The sequence below is a fragment of the Saccoglossus kowalevskii genome, chromosome 19 (genome assembly GCF_978046115.1).
Source record: "Saccoglossus kowalevskii chromosome 19, keSacKowa6.1, whole genome shotgun sequence".
NCBI classification, from domain to species: Eukaryota; Metazoa; Hemichordata; class Enteropneusta; family Harrimaniidae; genus Saccoglossus; species Saccoglossus kowalevskii.
In genome coordinates, this window is record NC_140659.1 from 26,051,243 (window position 1) to 26,065,770 (window position 14,528).

The 14,528-nt window shown below is 37.6% G+C and overlaps 1 protein-coding gene across 1 annotated transcript in view; it reads left to right on the forward strand.

Annotated features, from left to right (window-relative positions):
- The window catches only part of LOC100376513 (synaptotagmin-15-like), a 93,115-nt gene that overhangs the window by 23,182 nt on the left and 55,405 nt on the right, over positions 1–14,528 (forward strand). The gene's annotated exons all lie outside the window — the stretch shown is intronic.

The following is a 14,528-nucleotide window of genomic DNA, read 5'->3' on the forward strand; positions in this document are numbered from 1 at the left end:
CGACTGATTTTTCTGTTCCATTACCTTATTCATAGTTAGTTTACTATGCGTGCAATCTTTGGGGGAAAGATCCTTAGGTCTTGTGTAATTACATTTTCAACAAACGAATGCAGCTTCTTCATGACTTCGAATTAAACGTTATTTTTCGGGACGACCAGTTACAAACAGCGGTAAACAATAATTAATAATTAATGAAGTGCGCCTTAGCTGGCTGCCTACACATTGTGCTCCTGAATTCTGAAGTTTTTCTCAGTGCTCAGCCGTCCTACAGTCTCATTTATTATCATTATTGATTGCTTCGTGAATATCCATTGACTTCACCCACTCTCATCAGATTTTGGATTATCGCATTTCTGCTGTGTTTTATGGACTTAAAAAACCTCTGGTTTTTCTCACTTTAACTTTGACTTTCTGCACAGTACACTGCCTATTGTTCTTCACCACATCTGCTGATAACCTTTTGTTCTCTGCAAGGATGCATTGTTATGTTAATTTTTTAACATGCCATACAGCAGAGCATTCTTACATAACTTCAAGAACCTCCTTTCCTTCCACCATGGAAGGCTGCCATTGCCAGTCAGGAATACCATCAGATCTTACGAGATTCTAGCCAGACTACCAACACACAGAGGCACAAGAGCTGGTATCAAGAAGAAGAAAATCACCTCATCTGCACCAAATCTCCATTCCACTTTTACACCAAGAATAACCACACCTGACGCTGACCAATGCATACCTAACACTAGGAAGTGTAAACTTTTGCTTTCGACCTGGAATATCCGATCTCTCTGTAATAAAGCACCTGAAGTAGGAGACTATATCACTGACAATGACATTATCGCACTGACTGAAACCTGGATGAAAGAAAATACTGATGAACATGTCATTATTGAATGCACCCCTAATGGGATACTCCTTCAAGCATACTCCACGCAACACGTCATCTGGCGGTGGTATTGCACTACACTTTACAAATCTTCACTGAAGTTATCTACCTGGAAACCTATCACCAACATCAAATCATTTGAAGCTACAGAGACCACGCTGATACACCAAGGAATCGCTCTCAAATTTGTCATCTTATATCGTCCACCACCTAGTGTTAAGAACAAACTCACTGTGTCACAGTTCCTCCTCGAATTTAGGGCCATGCTTGAGAAACATGGTTCATACAATGGTAATCTGTTCATTGTTGGTGACTTTAATTTGCATATCGACTATCAACTTAATTCCACTACCCAGAAATTCACCAACATTATTGACTCATGCAACTTAAAGCAGTGGGTCCATGACCCTACTCATATTCGCGGACATATACTGGACTTAGTTATCACAAACTCACATGTCATTGACTCAATTTCCATCGACAGTCAGAGTCTTTCTGACCACAGATCAGTTCATCCACAACTGTTACTCCAGAAGCCACCACTTATAGCTACATATCATCAATTTCTTCTGCCACATTGCTACCATCCAAGATCTACATCAACAACCTTCTGATTTGAACTCCGCTGTTACTACTTACAATTCTGCTATCTCTTGTCTTCTAAATAAGCATGCACCAATCAAGAAGTGCATCATCAGTGTTCGTCCAGACACCAAGTGGTATACTGCTGAATTAAACCAGGCAAAGAATCATCGTAGGGCCACAGTGCGAAAATGGCAAGAAACTAGGCTTGAAATCCATCATCAAATCTACAAAGACGCATGTTGTCATGTCAACAAGCTAATTCGCGAGACCAAGTGCAGTTACTACACCAACCTCATTAAAGAATGTGCCAATGACCAGAGCAAGCTATTTCGCACCATTTCTACACTGTTCAGCAAATCTTTTGCTCCACCAACCCACACTTCCACCCATGAACTCACCGAACGTTTCGGTCAATATTTCACTACAAAGATCAAGGATATTCGCACCAACCTGGACACAAAGTACCACAGCACTTAAACAGTTCTTCTGAAAATCCATAATGACATTTGTTCTTCATCGACTCTGGTAACTACGTATTACTCTATCAGCTGCATTTGACACCTTCGATCACAATATTCTGCTCAACAGACTGTCCAATCTAGGTGTTACTGATATGGCTCTCTAGTGGTTTGAATCATATCTTCAAATCGATGTTAATCAGTTTCAGTTTCAAGCGTTACTAGTGAGCCATCTCAGCTTCACTTTGGGGTACCACAAGGCTCTGTACTTGGCCCTATTCTGTTCACCATCTATATTTCCCCCTTGGATAAACTCATTCGTCAACACAACTTAGACTTTCACCAGTATTCTGATGACAACATCTTCTTCAACATGCTCAAAACACTGTTGCGAGAATCATCACCTGCACTAGAAAATATGATCACATATCTCCAGTTCTACAGAAGTTACATCGGCTACCTGTTCATTATAGGATTGACTACAAACTTATGCTGTTGGCATTCAAAGCTCTGAATGGACTTGCTCCAAACTACATTCTTGATTTACTTCATGTGGACACACCCAGTCGCTGTCTTCGTTCTTCCAATAAGGAACTTCTCCATAACACTAACTACAGACAGAAAACATATGGTGGACGTGCCTTCACATATGCAGCTACAAAACACTGGAATGACCTTCCACTTGATATTAGTGAAGTTACTGATGTCAATATTTTAAAAAAGAGACTTAAGACCTACTTGTTCAGCAAAGCCTACAGTGTGGAATAACTCTACAGATTTGTAGTGTTCGCTTTCAGCGCCTTTGATGAACAAAATTTTGTTTTGGATACCGGCGCTATACAAGTATTTTTAAATAGAGATAGAGATAGAAACAAGACGGTGGATTTGATAACGTAAATATAGCACGTGACAATGAACTCAACAACAGATCAATTGCGCCCTCTGCCGATTGCATCCGTCCGCGGAGGGCGTCGCCTGTTGTACCTTGTTCCGGAGCGTGGTTTTTGTTTTGAATATAAACTACTGCATGGGTAAAGGTGAAGTGCAATTATAGTCGAAGTGGTTGAACACTTTTGCGTGTATCAAAATTATTCATTGTACAATGAAAAACGTGATTGAGTCTTGTATTAACGCGAATCGTCTTAACCTTGAGATCATGGGGGAAGCCACAGGCAAATTGTATTTTTTTTCTGGCTCTGACGTCAATGAACCTCAATAACAGTATATCGCGAGAACGGCAATACTCCTTCTAATTGTGTATTTTAGTTTCTTTCTTTATTTAGTTTCTAATGCCCGATTGTAGAGCATTCAACAGGTTTTTTTTTAGTTTATGTTTTTTTTGTGTGTGATTTTTTAATTATGAGCTCAAATTTAAGTTGTGCATCTTTAGTTCTAACATTGAAATTGTTCGCGTATATACCCGGTCTCAGTACCTCAGACAATCATTGACTGCTAAGAGCAGATTTCCGCAAACCCTCCGTATGAATAAGGTTTAATTTGCCCTAAACGTCCACCCCTTGAATAATTTCTTCCGACATTGGTATCCCGCGTATTCACGAGATCTCGCGATTTGTGTACTGAAAACCCACACAGTCACACAGACTGTAATATAATAAGAAGTCACACGTTTAGTTCGTATTGTAATATTGCCAGAGGAAGGAAACACTGTATTCCACTGCAAACCGAAGAAGATTATAAAGATAGTATTGCATTTTAATACTTTTTAATAGTATCGAATATCCGACCTCGCTGGTAGTAGACAAGCAAACAACCTCATGTCATATACCCTTGCTTCGTCGTATGTTACGTTGCTGCTCTGTTGATCGCGAAGTAATCTGAAACTTAATTCGACCGTTGTATGCAGACTGCAGGTAATCACTCACACGTGCTTTATTTCCAATCTTCTTTCTCTAACAGCTGTCCAATTTGAACACACCAATTTATCCCGAATCGCGCCAAATGCGATTATCGTTGCATCGAGGTTATTTTATCGACATTCTTATACACCAATTAGGAATTCTTCTCACGGCGTTTAAAATCCAATTTTTGAATATTTCGAGGTTGAGTTTGTGTCAGTGACAGCAACGGTGGAAATATTTTGGTGACGTGTTGTCCTAATTTTCAATATGTATGTTGCCACAACTACAGTGAGAATTCTGTCTCTGGTTCAGTCACATGTTAATAATATATTTTTAATTTCTAAATCAAAAACTGTCATTTCTGAACAGTATAATACACCTTTCCTACAAATCGCGACCTTTTGTGACAAAGCGATTGTATGACGTAATTAGTGACACGAAGGCCGCTCCCGGCGTCGATATCGTTTTGATCTGTAGTGGTCCATCATTAAGAGATTTTACTATATTCTGGGTGACAAACTACGGCAAAAATAAACTCAGTGTTCGATTTTAACGACATTACCGTCAGTGGTAAACGTCATTTTGACGTCACCAGATGACAGGATTTATGGTGTATTGAGCTTTATATCCACCCAAATAATAAAAAAGTACTAGTTTAAAAATTGTTATCTACAAGTGTTAAACCATATGTGGATGCGTAAAACAGCAAAATATTTTCTACTGACAATTTATCTTCTGTGTCCGGGCAATGAGGCGCATGCTCATTTTGATATTATCGTCTGCCTGTAGTCTCGTTTCCACGCGCCTCGTTGAACATATTCTATGACGTGCTTGCCTTATAATTTGCATGAACATGAGCAGACAGAACAGTGTAGAACATTACGTATTCCCCCACAGTTGCGCGTGTCCTTCCTGTTCATGTACTGCTACGAATAACAATCTGCCATTTTGTTATACCGTACTCCTCTTACCGTTCACGGTTGCATCATGTATCGACGGAAACGTACACTGAGAACGTACTACAAGTAGCTACGATAACCCCATTATTTTGCAAGTTGAATTCAGTCTCGAAAAGGAAGTTCGATTTCCTGAAAATGTCGACAAGATGTTCATGCATTCCCTTGATTCATGTGTCACCCAATGTCACTAGTAATCCAGAATTTTCCACGGTGGGAAATTACACCTTCACGGCTGATTTATTCTCGCAATTGCGTCAATGTAACGAACGGAGATTTGCTTAGGAAACACTCTAGCTACAAATTTAAATGTGTTAGTTTAGACTATTTTTGGTTATAATTGAATTCCTGTCAATGTTTTTCAATATCGACTCAATCGATTCCGAGTCCTGCCTAATATAGCGGCACGACACGATTGGAAATGGGACACAGCTATATATGTAATATACATTGTTACAAAAATGTATTATACCGCCTGAAAGATAAATAAAATTTGTTTTGACAATAAAAAATGTACGCGAGTTTCTCGTGCCTGGGAAAAATTAAAGCTTGCAATTTCCGGCACGTTTTTCTTTTTCATTTGAACTAACAAATTTGACTAGCGGTGTTAATAATAATAATAATAATTATAATAATTTCACTTATAATGCACCTGATTGAGCAAAATACAAAATATATTCAGCAATGAACAAACGTAAACACTCTTTATATGGTCATACCGTATTCATAGTGTACATGCCTTCATAACCAAACAATTATTCATAAGCTTTAGCGTACGACTACAGCTGCATTGTGTTGTCCATCTTTGCGCTAATAAAAGGCGTTTATTTAACTTATATAACGAGTTCTAAAAATCTTATTTGCAATGAGAACAGATTTTAATGTTCAAGATGATGCTCGGTTCAGACCGAACAACGCGAGTAAATTATACCAGTTGCTTTGCCATAAATCACGCTAGGGATAATCGATGTTCTCGCTCTACAAATTAAGTGTTTCCCTGCCGGTATTTAAGTGACGGGTTAAATCCCAGCAACATGAAAAGGTTATGCCAATTTGCGCACGTCGTGACGTCACCGTATCTATTTGTATCACCGGTAAGTCGAGCTAGATACGTATTAATAATCTGTTAATGTGCTTATATGTAGCCTGATACCCAATATTGCCTTAAGTGTCGCTACGAAACCATGCTTGATCAAGGACGTCATTTCGTCAGGATTGTACCTGATTGGCTACCCAGCCTTAGCACCTGATAATTAGACCAATCAGAAAACAGCTTGTCTGTTTACAGTTTTTTTGACGTATCAAATCTTGCCTTGTATATATACTTCGACTCAACTGGCGTGCGGCGGATGTTTCAATTTATTATAAGGGAGTCATTATAATGTCGAACGTAAAAGGTGAACACGCTTAGTAATTGGCCGCGGGTTGATGTTATAATATCAGGTAAGAACACCACTATATCACATATATTGTAAAATTGTGCGAATGTGTGAGCCGAAGTGGATGGTCTATTCGTTCAAAATCACATTCATCCTACTGGTAGACTCATCCCACGAGTCATTTCGTCCGATTTAAGGCGCCCGTATTTATTTGACCATTAATTTGATATTTGAGATTTACCATACTCTCATTTACCACACTTACACGACTGTTGACATATTCCGTAATTGTAACATGAGTGTAGTGTTGTTGTTCGTCAGTCGATGCGACAAAGACCAACTAGTCATCCTGGGGTAGAGGTGATCTTGCTCTGTGGGTCCACAGGTGGCTGGTGAGGTCAATCTGGCAATGCAGACAGGGAATGCTAGCAGCTGCTTCTTGACCTGCCTGCGGTCATCAGCAGCAGCAGTCATGTTAGTCTCACATGCTTTGGCTCCCTTCTGTAGTAAAGCGCAGATCAATAACATTATAGTCTTAGGGACAACATCAAAGTTCAATGTAGGATAAAAAACTTAATTCCTTTAGTTTTTTCCCCACCCCCCTACCCCCCACTGAAACTTAATTGATAAATATTGATCATGGAGTGACACTACATTCACCATTAAATACAAATTGATAATCGGACAGTAGTATGACATAGCAGTTTGTTGTCAGGCGGGTGTTAAAAGACTTTACAAATGCGCCAACAACAAAGAAAAACACATATTACACTCGCACCATTTTCTCGTCTTGGATGTTTTTTTTCATTTTCTGTTATTTTTGTCCATGATTGGATGGGGAAAAAACGAATACAGATACTCCAAGATTTGTTTGACTTCATTAAAAATGAAATCGTTTTTGTAGGATGGAAACTTTTTGAGGTCAAAACCCTCCCACCCCCAAACTAAAGCAGATAAGTTTTTTATCCGACATCGACATCGTTCTGCGCATGACCGTTGGGCTGACCAAAAGACGACATTTGAATTGGGAAGGAAATGAGTCTTTACCTTATCGACTTGTGGGACGAATGTGTTAAAACGAATGTGAATTAGTACGAATTGACTGTGAATACAAGCTGAGTATCGTACATCAGTTTATGGCCATGTGAGTAATTTTATTACCTCACAAATAATATCTGAAACTTAGTGTTTATTTCAAATAAACCTTAAACGCAAATAACCAAGATTTTCCTGGAAGCGAGAGAGCTACGAAACTTGTTTTTACTCTTCTCAGTGACATTTGTTGGATGCGATTGGAACACAATTTAAGAGACAAAAACAAGTCTTCTGGCTCGTCTGCTCTAAATGGTGGCTATGTCCAAAACAAGTTGAAAATGATATATTATAATACCTGCTTCCAAGTTTGGATAAAGAATGCTTGGTGTCATGTTAGCGATATTCACTGCCACTGAAGCACGTTTGGTCGTTTCCATGGCAACATTTAAGTCAAGGTAAATGTTCATGTCTGAACGACACAATCATATGACGTAGTTCATCGATTACATAAACTATTATGTAGTAGTAATACATGGAAACACGTCGCCTAATAATCATTACGTAATAAATGATAAATTTGCATACACGTTGATTGTTAATTTTATGGGCATATTTCCAAAGTGTTAGTTTGTCAAAATTATCTGTTTTCTGATAAACCAGCTTGAATAATCAGTAAAGTGTATACTTTTTTGACAGTATTGAGCGGAAACTTGCGTAACACGCTTTATACAGCAGCCAGGTGAATGACAGCGCGAGCCGACCAATCAGCGATCGCGTTGCAGCAGATGATGTTTTTGCATTGGTGGGAGACAAGCCATGGCGTTACTGGCTATAATTCCCCCACAGGCAGCTGGTCTGCAGGTTTCAGTGTTTTGTTGAGACAGTGGAGTTAATTTAAGCATTGAAGTCATAAAGCGTGGCTTTGTTTCTGAGCGGTCAGTGAGAACAGGCAGTAGATAATGATTTGTTAATGTGGGAAATTATGTTGAACTTGCCAAATACTTCAAATTAAATTAAAACAATGTATATGTTGGTGACACAGAACATAGAGGAGTCTGTGACTCGGCTCGTGACACCCTTCGTGACGTTTTCTACTTTTAACCTCTATTCAACGCTGTCACACATTATTACCTAATTTCTCAAAGCTTTTCTTGGAATAAATCCCAAATTGTGATCTGCCTTGAACTACCGTGTCCTAATACAAATACGGAGACTGTGACTGTGAATGAGAGAGTCATATTCGAACCGATTTGACGCGAAGTGTTTTGCATAGAATCTGACAGAGAATACAAATGCGAATGGGGTATACCTTGAAAAAGTTGTATATAGATTTTTTAAGTGTTTCCCCGTGTGTACTTTTGGGGTAATCAATTCATTACTCGAGGCTTCAACCAAGGCACAATGAGTTTTAGTTCAAGCTTCGTGATTCGCGCTAGGCACAATATTACGTTTTTGACAATATATTAGGAATGCTGTCCACAGTCGAAGTTTCCTGTGCATTATATTATTAGAAAAGTGGGCCCATGGCGAAAATTACTGATCTAGTATACTACACTTTTATATGGATTATTCTGACTATGGTTTTTGGTTGGTGTACATTTTTCGTCGTTAGAATCGGTCAGTTTTCTCGTTGTAATAATAACAGCAACAATCTATGAATACATGTAGATATATTATATCGCACGTATTTGGTGGCGATAAACCGTTTAACTTTTTAAATAAACAAATGTAGCGTTTGAATATGAAAACGAAAGTAGAAAATCGCGATATTTCAGTTTGACATTAATTTTAGGTAATGTAATTTATTCATGAATCGCGGAATCAGTACTCTGCAGGAAACACCATATTAGCAATTTGCCCGAAGTCTTAATTTTTCATTTTCTAGTAATGAAACTGAACTATCGTGACTTATTTTGGAGATTACCGTAGGCGTAGAGAGTCGTGTGTTTTCTCTGTTATCGGAGACCCTTGTAAGCTTCTGAGGCCGGTCATGTGCGCGCCTACGCTCCGCGTCTACGTAGTTGTTGATCACTCGTTTCATGATTATTAAACATTATTACATTTAATATTTAAAGTATTTAGATTAGATTACACGTATGATTTTATTATTCAATTCAAATGGTCGCTATGGTAACAAGGCGGAAACTCTGCACTGTTTCTAAATTACAGGTACTAGTAAAACAATTCAGCAACAAATATTTGGTTAACAAATATTCGTTGAAATACTTGAGTATTGCAGTCACCAAAACACGTATAGGACAGCCTGATATTACAGACGAGTTGTAGACCAGGATACACAACGTTGGAAACGGTTCAACAAAAAAACATTAATATGCCGAAGACATATGCACGTTTACCGCTATATACTAGTAGTTTGCTCTGCGTTCTCGTAACACGCTTACTTAAATTGTGGGTCGCGGGTGATAAAATACTTGGATAGGTTTCCGTACGAATAGAATTCAATCTTTTATTACCCCGAGGGAGCGATTCACATTGTGAATGTCCGTTTTTTTCATTTATAAAACGTCAATTTACAGGTTATTCATTATTCTCTAAATCCGAGATGACACTTATACTCTACAAAGTTATATCGCCGTATGTGATACCTTAGTTTATTGAGAAGAGCATTTAATCCACCGTGTTTAGAATAAAACAACCTTACACTCCTATTCTACATCGAAACATGAATTATTTGTTTCCGTCGCGGTTTGCGCTCAGAATTGTGTTTGACCGCCGTCTGATTGATTGTCCTAGACTATGACACCGAATGTAGTTGTGAACGAATGACCACGTATCGATTGAAGCGATGTAATGGCACCATTCCCATGGTGCATTGTGTCATCAAATGCATAGTTTGTCGTAAAGGGGCGGCGGAATATATCATATGGCCTCTCTTAGGTACCATTACTATGGACTAGAGAATGCAGTTTTAGTGTCTGTACTTTAAATGCCATCTCATTTTAATTTGACTGGTTGTCCAAAATACCAGTCTTCTGAATTCTTCTCGGTCATAATCACAATACGAACTCCATAGCTCAATATATCATTATCTGTTTTAGTACCACGTGGTATTTATTTGAGTACATCATCTAGTCCGCCATATTGTCCATCGTAGTTTTCTCCTTTCTCTTGTCACTAAAATAGCATAACCACCACACTACGATTAATTGGCGGGTGAAAAATTTGAAATGCCGTCGCGAATTTCCTCCTTCGTGTTGATAACAATCATTTGTGGACTAACTATACATAAATATACACAAAAATGTTTAAATCGCTTACTAGTATTAAAATAGATTGGTTAATATTTGTGAAAGTGAATGATCACGTCTGTATCTGTTTTGCTGTTTTTCTATTTTTTGGAGTAGATTTTTGTTAGTTGAGTTGAATTTAAAACTACGGGTAGAGATCAATGAGTGTATTCCCAAACGGTTCATGCTATTTAATTACAGATGCCGTTCACGATTTTTATAAGGTATTTTACGACCAATTATTTTGTCTGGTCCACCTACTACCTGTTGGAAAGGTGAATGAAACGCGCCGAACGTGTTTATTGGAGGCAGCACTAAAGAGGTAGTCTGTTCGCAAGGAAGGTGAATAAAATCCATTAATTTTATTCTCACAATGTCAGACGTTGCATCAAAATGTGAGCACTCGGTAAAACTGCCACGAGTAATGTCAGTACTGATAAAAATGCTAGTACGTTAATCCCTTATATTACGTTCTTAGTTTAAATTAAATGCGAAGAGAAAAGTACATAACACAAAATGTTCGACAGTGACACATGACGAAGATATTAAGCATTTTATAAACGAGGCTATCGACGCGACGGCGTGGGCACGACAGCGTGAAAACATCGTCTAGGTGCTTGCTTTAATAGTGTTATCCCGTTTACTGTATGTTCCTACAAAGTTCAGTTTATGTTCAATAAATCTTTGATTTGTAGACAACTTCCACACTATAACCAACATTTCAACATGCGTGTAAAGTACGCTGTTTCTATACACACAACTCCATCGCTTCAACTATTTGAGCGTTAAATTCAAATTTTATCACCAAACAAACATTAAATTTACTTTATGCAGCAATGAGGCTGGAAAGTAAGCTTCATCCTGTTACGAAATTCAAGTTGGTAATTCATAGTGTTAAGTGTGTTTTTGACATTGTTCCTTATAAAGATAGGACTAATGCCAACGTAAGTTACACATATTATTGTTAAATACAACACATATTCGTAATCTAACGATGACTTCATAGCAATGATTTATTGGAATGTAAGTGGGTAGTTATCCAAATTAATATAAGTTCTTAAGCTATTTATATGTTTTGATTTTATTGTTTTGACCAAAAATGTGCACACTAACTTTTGGTAGGGTTCTTTCGGGCAATATTTCCATCATTTGATTAGAAAAAACGTCCACTGCTTGGTCGCCTATCAAAGTGCGTAAGTGTATGATATAAGTTAATATATGTATATATGTTTTGTTGGTATTGTTTAGTTCTCGTCTATGAGCTCATGCTAATGACAGTATTTTTCAATTTTTAGAATAAGAATTATCTTTCCACATAGGTAATTATCCTAATTAAATGAACGTACCAGGCATTTAATTGATTCTATTCAGTTCTCCCTATATATAAGAGGTGGTCACAGGTGACGTAACAAGTCAGTATGCAAACATACCGTTTTAAGAATAATTAATGTAAGAATTCCAAAGTAGTCTGTAAGGGTGGTAGAATGTAGCGTATCAGAAACTTTCGCTTGTTAACTGAGTTTGATATAGCATATAAAATTGAATCTGATCACCATCCATTACCATTTGATTTAAATATGGGTATACAAGAACAGACTACTAACTACTCGGCTACTAGAGGATATTATACCAGTGTAATTATAGGTGGAATGTTGATTTTGAGGAGAATTCTGTTGATTTTGTGTTGACGCTACTAATATTAAGGATTTAAATGTCATGATATATGATGGTAATGTAATTCACGCAATTGATATATTTCTAAAAATGTTTCTTTCCTCAATACAAGTGCAAGTCAGGCATACTGTATCTCATAGTTAGGCAATGAACACAGATTCATGAAAACAATTCATCTAATGTGTCAATCTACAAAACCACCATTCACTCAGAAATGAATACAACTATTTTACAAAAATAAAAAATGTTTGTTAATAAGAGAAATATAAACTAACTTTACCATCACAAGTTAAGAGTTGGCTGGTTTAGCCACTTTTCTAAACTAGATATGGATGATGGTTATGTAGTTTTACCGAGAACCTGAAGGGCAATCAAATTATTACATTGTAGCATCGGAAGCAAACTCTAATCATATGTAAAATAAGTAACAATTGAGTCACCCAAGAGCTAATAAAAAAATTCTTCAGTGTCCATGTGATTGCTTTGTCGAGTCGGAAATGAAATATACAATATTGCAATTACCGCCACGGAATCTTCCTGTTCATTTCTACAATTAATAACACCCAATTGACCAAGTGTAAGATTTATGTCATATGAACTGATCATTTGTTCTTGTACATTGTGCTGTTTTGTTAAGATATTTGCATTCAAATTTGTGTGCCTAGAGTAATTACAACATTGGATGGTTTTCTTGTAACTCGTGTTTTAACGATTTGATCGATGACTTGAGAGAACCAAATAATCATAAAGACTATAGTCCATTGAGTATACAATGTCGTGTGTGTTCAACTGGGTATAACGTCACCGGGAAAGTCCTGGACGTGTAGTATAATCATTAATTAATGATGATGTATGTCTGGTTGCCAAAAGTTCATTTGTCGGACTATTGGCGAAGACCAACACGCCACTTCGTCTAGTTAATCGCAAGACAGGTCACCAATCAACTCCTCATCTCGTAACCTTTTTCCCAGAGGCGACTGTCTTCTTTAAAATCAATATGCAAATACTAAACGGATGACATCTCACATTAAGGTTAAAGTATGTGGACAAGTTCAAGTCGGCTTCCTCAAAAATCATTGATGTGAAAATGTAAATATCAGATTAAATTAAAACGTTAACGGCTAGAGAAGATATATTGTTTTTTGTATTTTTGCCCGTATCAGCACATCAGTATTGATCGATGTTACTGTACTGTTACTGTTAAAATAACCAATACGTGCTTACGCAGAGCATAATATCAACTTAAGCCGCAGTGGAAAACTAAACGCAATGTAACCCAAAACCATGCATTACAATATACTGCTGTATTCTGATGAATGGTTTAAGGGCACAATGCCGATGTATGCCATTTGATGACTGGTTTAACGATTAATCCATACAAGTATATGTAACGGGTACTAGTACTTACTTTAAAAGAGATGTATCGATCTATATACAATGTTGTTTGTTCACCGACTGTTTACTAGTGTGAACGTCCTGGTAACTATTATTATAAGACAACAAAACCTGAAAACGCGATGTTAACGCCCATTCGCTGTAACTGAAACTCAACGCAACGCCATGCAGCTCGACGCAACACAACAGTACTGCTGACAAATATTGCCGGGGTTAACTATCTTGCCGTCACAGTGTTGATACAATCATATTTGTTTTTCTGTAATTCTTTCCAAATAAATAAACGGGACGAATAAATGCCAAAATCAAGTTCAAAATCAAATCATTCCATCTTTGCGACATACATTCGATCTGCAGCTTTCACAGAACACGCGAGATCTCACATTGAATGAAGAGTCAATACACATTTCTCTGGTAAGAAAACAAAAAAAATTCTAATAATTCGGGTGGCGGCGAAAACTTTACTTTATTGTAAGGAATACTCTTACCACTAGCCCTTTCTGTAGTTTTGAACAAATATCAAGAGTTTCCGCCGAAGTCGCTATTAACTCGAAACACAGTGAAGGGTTTGGGTTCAAATCTATTCAGTATTCCGCGTCATGGATGTCAGTTTATTTTATTGTTTTTTGTCACGGATGGACAAAGTTGAGACGACCCATGTGGTTACTGTGCAAAGGGCATCAGCTCTGTGCCTTCAGGAGTTTCTTCGATAAAATATTTAACCTTACGTTACGGTATTAGTTTGCGTCTGTCGTGATACACCATGATACTGAACCCCGGGTGCAATGGTTGTCGTGAACGAGTGTGCTACCAGGGGCGAATCGCCAATGTCACAAAATTTGACATTTGTACGTCGCCGGGAATTGAAAGCTCCCCGTGTTCCATGTGACATGTAATAGTAAAAATACATTTACTTTTATAGAAACGAAATTATAAGTTACGGCATAGACCTAATAGGTCTAGGTTTAACAGAAAAGAGAAAGTTAGTCACTGTTCCGAACATTTATTAAATGTAAGAAAATGTCTATTTTTTTCAGTTTCATAGTGAGAATA